This window comes from Bactrocera tryoni, unplaced genomic scaffold (genome assembly GCF_016617805.1).
Source record: "Bactrocera tryoni isolate S06 unplaced genomic scaffold, CSIRO_BtryS06_freeze2 scaffold_25, whole genome shotgun sequence".
NCBI lineage: Eukaryota > Metazoa > Arthropoda > Insecta > Diptera > Tephritidae > Bactrocera > Bactrocera tryoni.
The window spans coordinates 1,456,941-1,465,541 of record NW_024395977.1 but is presented as its reverse complement, the minus strand read 5'-3'; the positions used below and the strand labels follow the sequence as shown (position 1 = coordinate 1,465,541).

Sequence of the window (8,601 nt, the reverse complement as noted above, 5' to 3'; positions counted from 1 at the left end):
GTCTGTACATATACAAATTAGTCCTTCAGTTTTTAAGATATCGTTTTGAAATTTTGCAAATGTCATTTTCTCTTGAAGAAGCTACTCATTGCTACTCATTTGTAGGAATTGCCGATATCGGACTATAACATATGTATAGCTGCCATACAAACTGATCGATCGGAATCAAGTTCTTGTATATATGTATCTTCACAAAAGTTGGCACAGATTATTTTCTAAGATAATAATGTAATCTCCAAAGAAATTGTTCAGATAGCTGCCATACAAACTGAACGATCGGAATCAAATGCTGGTGTGGAAAACTTTTGCATTTGACAAGATATATTCACGAAATTTGGTATAAATTATTTTTTAAGGCACCAACGTAATATCGGAAGAAATTGTTCAAATCGGTTAACTAGAGCATATAGCTGCCATACAAACTGAATGATCAGAATCAAATACTTGTATGGAAAACTTTGGCATTTGACGTGGTATCTTCACGAAATTTGACATGGATTATTGCTTAAGGTAATAATATAATCTCCGAAAAAATTGTTCAGATCGGTTAACTATAGCATATAGCTTCCATACAAACTGAACTCATAGTTACGAAAAGAAATGCACCTGTGAAGGATATATTAGCTTCGGTGCAGCCGAAGTTAACGTTTTTTCTTGTTCAATTAAGGGGGGAGCCTCCTTTAGAGGTTTAAAAAATTCGATGTTTTTGAAGAGTTTTTTGGGAGGGAAAGAAATAATTAATTAAAGCGAAAATATAGGGTTTATAGTTATATATTTAAACATTAATCACAAATTTTTTGGATACGAAACCTTTGATATTCTGCCTTTGGGAAGCAATTGCCTGAAGCATGTCGCATGTGCATTTGTCTGACGGCGGGCAGGATGCAGGTCGCAATTTCTGTCGTTAACAAAAAATTCAAAGAGATTTATATTTTTTAATAATTTATCCTCTAGTTAAACGAAAAAAATTCCAAAAAAAAATTTTAAATTTGACAATTTTTTTATAAATTGAAAAAAAGTGATTTTGACCAAAAAAATTCGACTTAATGTTGTTTAAAAATATGTTCAAACTTGACTTTTCTTAGTTTTTTTTTTAGTTTAAGTAGAAGATAATTTAATGCCAAAGATAATAAACTTTGCCCTATTTACATACGACGTTTATTTTTTTTCTATCCTGCCCGCCAATTAAGAAAAATCGTAAAAATGAAAAACCGAGAAATCGCGCGTTAAAGCTTTCGCTTTCTACCCAAGCGCTTATATATCTGCTGGACGCTCGGCTTCTAGCTTCGAAAATATTTCCCATCTATAACTTTGGTGACATACGTACTCTTAGATTATTTTTAAAAAGATTTAAGCAAAAAAAAATCGATTTTTTACAGCTTCTAAAGCAGGCCCCCCCCTTAATACATTATTAATTACACTGTCCACATTGAAATATATCAAAAATTTACACTTATTGTGTATTTTTTAAGAAAATAAATATGCTTTAAAAACTACTTTGCATATTCACACTTCCGAGGGATTTGTGTGCTTACATTTATGACAAATAGCAGTGTTGCCATACTTTGTTTCCTGAAAAAATTATCAAACAAATATAATGCGAGAATGGTTTAAAATTAACTCTTATTTGATACATTTTAAAAAAGAGACAAAAATATTATTATGCAATACTTAGTAAATACCTCCAGAGCAGAAAGTAGTTCGACACAAAAGAATTACAAGTATGAACACCCCGGTGTTAGACTGACCAGGGTTATTTTTTACACTTATATTTTTAACTTTTATATCCACTAACACTTCACTAATTTGTTTCTAACTATTTATTTTATATTAAATAATTTAAAAATAACTTTAATTACATATTAAACTTTAGTTGAAATCCATTTATTTATACAATTAGAAAATGGTTTCAAACAAGCAAAAAATTAGTGTTACCATATTTTGTAATGGAATAAAAATAAGAAAAATAAGAGAACAGAAAAATGCATTCTCGGTTAATGAGTAATGTAAAATCTTTCACAATTTATATTATCTTGATAATCAAAAATGAGTTTAACGCGAAAGAATTGAACACGCCCCTGTGTTGGTCCGATCAGGGTTATTTTTTTGAAGCGCGGTCGAAGACCGCCAACGTAAAAAGGAGTTGAACGCGAAAGAACTGATCACGCTCCGGTGTTGGTCCGACCAGAGTTATTTTTTTGAAGCGCGGCCGAAAGTCGGTAATGCAAAAAGGAATTACTTACGATAAACAAATGTGTAATTTATTTCCTGTCATTGGGGTATTATTTGTTTTATTTATTTCTTTTGGTTCTTCTGTCAAATATATACGTAAGGTAATACTGAATATTAATTAGAATGCAATCCTTTTGTTATTGTGTGAACTGAAATAGTTAAAAATTGAATAGAAGTTATTTTTACACTATGTGAAAGAAAATAAATGGTTAAAAATTAATTAGTGAAGTGTTAGTGGATATAAAAGTTAAAAATTTAAGTGTAAAATTCATTGTAAATCGGAGAAACACGCGTTATAAATAGTTGAATTTTTGAGCTTTAAATGAAAATATCTCAAAAACCATAAGTCAGCGGCAACTATATAATTATATATATACATATATATTTTCTTGAACTGGAGGACTTCCTCTATCCGCACATATCCATTTTAACCCCGAAGTCGGAGGATGCTATTCTAAAATTTACCCATTTTTTATATTTATTTATTAAATAACATAAGGTACAAAATCCATACCAATCACACTATTTTATCATTGTCCCCAATAGGTGGCAACACTGCTATTTGTCATGTTATGTAAACAAACCAACTGTGAGAGTGAATTGCATATAAAATTGTGGAAATTTAAATACAAATATCTCGCATGTTGGCTTGGTAAAGTTTTGTTAAAATTTTTCAATGTCTCTGTAATGATCCTCCTCATTTGCTAGAGAATATAGTAACATCATTTATGTAAACATGACAGCATTTCCCTATTTTATATCTAAGAATATCATCAATAGCCCTTTGAAATATTATGGGCGCATTTTTCAGTCCGCAAAGAAGTCTACAAAATTAGTACTTTCCATTTTTATAAAGAAGGTAGTCTTTCCCGTCCTTCGCCGCCAACTTATTTTGGTGGAACCCTGACTTTAAGTCGAGTGTTGTGAAAAATGCCTTCGGAAACGAAGTATCTGGAATAAGATACCTGTCATAAACTGTTTTGACATTCAGTTTCTTAAAATCTACTAACATCCTCATTTTCCTCCCGTTCTCGTCTATACCTTTTTTGTCGACAACCCATATAGGATAATTATATGGAGATCGAGAAGAACGAATTATTCCATCTCGAAGTAAATCTTTATTTTCTTTATTTATTAATTCTGAAGCGGCTATCGACTAAGGGTACGACTTTGAATAAATCGGTTCTTTAGGAGAATTCACTTTTGCAACTATTTTATTAACATTTTTACAGTCATAATAAGATAATTTATCTTCACCACCTTTATAGTGACGGATTACTTTTTGTAAATCTATTTTTGCGTTTTTCAAAAAGTTAAGCCCAATAATCCCATCAAAGGTTTTAAGTTCGGAAATATGGTATAAAGGACTAGTCTTTCCGAGCCCATTTATTAAGCACCTTTAATTTATCACGGCAGTGCCGTGGATGGATCTAACTTTAAATGAGTTTCTCGTTGGGTTTAATAAAATGTTTTCTAGCTCCGGCATCGATCAACAATTTCACCGGTCGGCCTGCTAGTGTCTAGAAAATGTATTTCTTCCAAAAAGCCACATTGTGACGCATTATCATTCAAATTTTCAACCGAATCTTTGGCAAAGTGTTTATTTCTTTGAATTTTCGAAATATTTTTCTTATCGCTCTCTCGAAGTCTTTTTTATTCTTTCCCTTTCCTGAATATGTCGATTATTATGGTCCGCCGGCCTTTGACTGACATTCAGTTTCTTTGAGAATCCCGATCAGCTTTCCCTCCTTGCCTGTAGTACGATACAGTAGAATCAACCTCCACAGGCGTTCCCGTGTCTAAATATTTTTTTTCCACTTGTTTATAACGAGGTGAGTGGTGGGGAGCAATTGTCCTGCTACCATTTTTTCCCACCTAAGCTGCATCCATTCTACTGTAGAAGGAGTTTGCAAACGAATATCGAACATGATTTGCTTCCAAATCTTGTGCTAATGCCAAGGCACTAAGCATATCTTTAGTTTGCGACGAAAACATGATGTCGCTCATTGGCTTCCGCAAGCCAGAATCAAAAACCTTAAAAGCATCTTGCCTATATTTCTGGCAAGGTGATTCTATCAGTTCCTTTTGCCTTCATTTAACATAATCGTCTTATTTATTTTCAAAGTCAATTCCTTTGCGCTTTTTTTAAATTAACTTTAACAAATTTATTTATTTTCTTTTTTCCTTTATATTTTTTACATTGATCACCGAGTACTTACATGACAATATTATAAGTCATGCCGCCAATTGTTCTTGGTATGGTTTCGCTAGTCCTCCAGTAGTCCTGTAGTCCAGCAAGTCCTCAGTACTTCAGTATTCCTCAGGAAATCATTTTAGTTCAATCCGCGTTCGGCGCCAATTATTAGCTCAGTGTGTCAGCTGTAGGTGTGGAGCGAGCGCTTTTATTAATCCACATTAGAACTAAAACTTAAAAATAGAAGCCCTGCTTGATTTCGCTACTCTTGCCACAGTTTTGGCGTCACTGCTGCTACTGCACCCGATTTTTTGGTTGTTGTTGTAGCGTAACCTTATCTAATTTGGCGGTTATTGTGAACGGTTACGGTAAATTTGCCAGTTGAAGGAAAAACGCTAACGCGGACTATTCCTGCGCTTACTGGCTGGCGTGGAGTAGTTCTAGGAAAGGTAAAATGGGCAAACTATTATGTTAACTCATATAAAAAGCAATGCCACTTTTCGTTGTAATTTTATAACTTAAGAACGGTGTCACCTATTCAAACTAAATCTTCGGGCTATGTCCGGACAATTTAGCAGATGGTTTATGTTTTGTTTGCGCAAGATCTGACGAGGGGTTCTTCAATTATCAAATTTTTTGTAACAAATGAATTCAATAAAAGTTAATGGGGATTTTTGTGTAAAATTTAAATTTTTAAGATGAGGATTGTGCTATCAATTGTTATGTATTTACAGAGAACTATTATTGGATTTCACAACTGCAAAATTGATAACATTGTAATTAAAATATGCAATTTTCAAAACATTTTTTGTAGTAAATGTGCAAAAAAGAGTAACTCAGCAATCACGCCGTTATTGCCAACGGAAGTGATCGAGACAAAATAAATCAATTAATTAAAACTATAACCGAAGATTGTAAATCTACTCTACGAGTAAGAGTCTGAAACCTCAAAAAGAAATCAACCAGAATGTTTGAACTCAACAAAGATTTATCATTCCTTACCACTGGTGGGGGGAAATGAAACGTCTTATATCAAGTGAGAAATCTTTCATTCTTGTTTTTATTTGGTATTTTCCTTGCTTATATAAAAATTTTAAAACTATCTTAAACAACTAAATATATGTGTATGTGTGCATATTGTTTATTGCTGCTTGACATGGGGTTGTTTTCAAGTGTACAATTTAATACATGTGTGTATGTGTTTAATAATATCTCTTCTGTAAATTTATGACTTGTGTTCCTATGCATTTTTATTGGATGCGCATTGCATGTAAATGCATGACTACCCTGCCAACCACGGCTACCCACTTGTGTCCAATATTTCAATACAACTACACATTTTTTCTCTATGCACTAACACCAACGCACATTTTCGGGTTATTTTTTGTTTACCTAAATGCGATGAAAAAAAGTTTCTTTCATTTCTTGATTTATTTGAATGAGTGCGAAGGAGAAAACATAATTGTCAATAGTGCCAAAAGAAAATCCCAAAAAGGGTAAGAAACAAACGATTGAAAGACGCATGTCGTTCGTGATCGTACCATCGTAAAGGAGGCTCGTACAACAAGAAGGTAAGTGAATGATTTTTATGTGATTTTGCTTTTAATAATTTGCAAATAATTACTTCATTTGTTTTTATAGCATTGGAAATCAGAACTGAATTGTAAATAGCAGCAGCAGCAATATCATCAGAAGCAGCAAATATAAATTGTTAAGTAAGTATATATGTGAGAAAGTGTGTGTTGTTTGAAATTGGATTGCGCAGTCAAATATAATGCGCAAAAATAATTACCTATGTACATATGTATATGTCGTATCTTAAATTATGGTAATCAGTGTAAAAGAATTAAATCAAATACGTGCACCAAGTGACAATTCTCGTCTCTGCACTCTAACGGTTGTTTGTTGGTACGCTTTGTTCCATCTATTCGCCAGATGGTCAGGATAGTTTGATGCGAATATGAGAGAGAGATGTTGCGTGAGGTTAGAGGTTTGAGAGAGAGATTCGCACTACGATTGTTGAGCGTGTATGCTTGAGCCACTGCGAGAGACAGAGATACAAGTATGTTCGTTGCAGCATTTTCTGGAAAGCATTTTCGGTAAGCTAGAATGCTGGCGAGCAGTCTCAAGTTGGCAGTGGCGTGATCGAGTGTATTCGCCGTATACAATCTGAGCAATTTTATATGGAAAATCTTAACGACAATCCGACATCAGAAGTGGGATCAGTGCCAACTCCTGAATTTTCTGAAGATCAGTGGCGTACTATTATGGAACTGCAAAATCGCAATTTCGTCGAAATGTGTAAAGCTACGCAAGCGTCTGTGCGTCCACAAAATCAAGTGGTTTTGCCAAAATTTAACCCAGATGTAACTGGAGCTGATGCGACTCAATGGTGTGCAACGGCAAGCATTATTATGGACGAACAGCAGATTGATGGCAGCGCACTTATAATGCTGTTGAGTAGTTGCATGCTGGGCAGTGCTTCAGTGTGGCTTGCACAGATCTGCAATCCCGGCGTTAATTGGGAGCAGTTTAAAGAACTATTTATACAGCGTTTCGAGATTAAAGAAATGCCGGCAGCTATGTTCCTGAATCTGCTGAACAGCCGTCCAGCCCACAATGAGTGCCCTGCAGTGTACGCAGGCCATATGGTGACGTCATTGACCACAAAATGGCGCAATATGAACGCCGAGGAAATAGCTGTATCCACGGTACTTGCGCATATGGCCGATTTTGACAACCGTTTGCAGCTTATGGTGTTTTCGTCAAATGTACAAACTAGAAGCAACTCCAGATGGAACTGAAGGCATTTACATTTGACAAAAAGCGGAGTGCTGGAAGTACTGATGGTAATAGCAGCGACTGCAAGCGAGTCAAAATTGTGTGCCACTTATGCAAGAAACCAGGGCATAAAATGGCGGAGTGTAAATTAAAGCGGTCTGGATAAACAGCATCGCGATTTGCAGAATGTGCCCTCTTACCGGTGCGGACAACTTGGGCATCTTGCGAATCGGTGCACGAACAATGCAGCTAAATCTGGAGCAGTTACTGAGAAGTTCTTGTAATCAATGTTTTGTGGCTGAGCCAAAAGGAGTTTTGACACACCGGGGTGAGATCTTTCCTATTTGTTTTAACTCTGGAGCAGAATGCTCGCTTATTCGAAGTAGTGTTGCCGATAAATTTGATGGCAGACTTATTAATAATATTGTCATAATACGAGATATTGGCGACGCTGGCATTTCCAGTAAGCTACAAAAACTATCTAGATGTATTATTAATGGAAATATTGTAGAAATACTGTTTCACGTCATAGCAGATAAGCATCTCACAAATGATATTGTAATTGGTAGGGAAATCCTTAGTCAAGGATACGAAATCATCTTGACACCTAACAAATTTGAATTTGTTAAGTCTAAATCTGTAAACCTCTGTAGGATATCTGAGCCATCTGCCTTGTTACTTAATGTTGATCTTGAAATGATTGGTAATGACAAGGAAAACTCAATTAAATTACTTAAAGACTATTCAGCTGCATTTATTGATGGAATCCCTTGCACAAAGGTTAATACGGGAGAAATGACTATTAGATTAATTTATCCAAACAAAACTGTGCAGCGGCGTCCATATCGTTTGAGTCCAAATGAAAAAGAAATTATACGTGAAAGGATAACAGAATTGTTAAACTGTAACATTATTCGACCTAGTTGTTCTCCCTATGCTAGCCCTATGCTCTTGGTTAAAAAGAAGAACGGATCCGATCGACTTTGCGTTGACTATCGTGAACTGAACAGCAATACTGTTTCGGACAGATATCCCTTACCACTTATCAACGATCAGATTGCTAGACTTGCGGGTGCAAAATATTTTACTTGTCTGGATATGGCTAGTGGATACCATCAGATACCCATTCGTCCCGATTCTGTTGAATATACCGCGTTTGTTACACCTGATGGGCACTATGAGTATCTGACAATGCCATTTGGCCTCAAGAACGCTCCGTCTGTTTTCCAGCGAGCCGTTATAAACGCATTGGGAAATCTTGCATATTCTTATGTAATAGTCTATATGGACGATATAATGGTGGTGTCATCTACCATAGAATTAGGTATGAAAATATTGAGGATTGTGTTGGATGCATTGACTGCAGCGGGATTCTCTTTTAACATAGCAAAATG

At 35.1% G+C, this 8,601-nt stretch overlaps 1 pseudogene; it reads left to right on the top strand.

The window, feature by feature from the left end:
- Positions 1-6,144: 6,144 nt before the first annotated feature.
- The window catches only part of LOC120780369, a 3,003-nt pseudogene continuing 546 nt past the window's right edge, over positions 6,145-8,601 (top strand).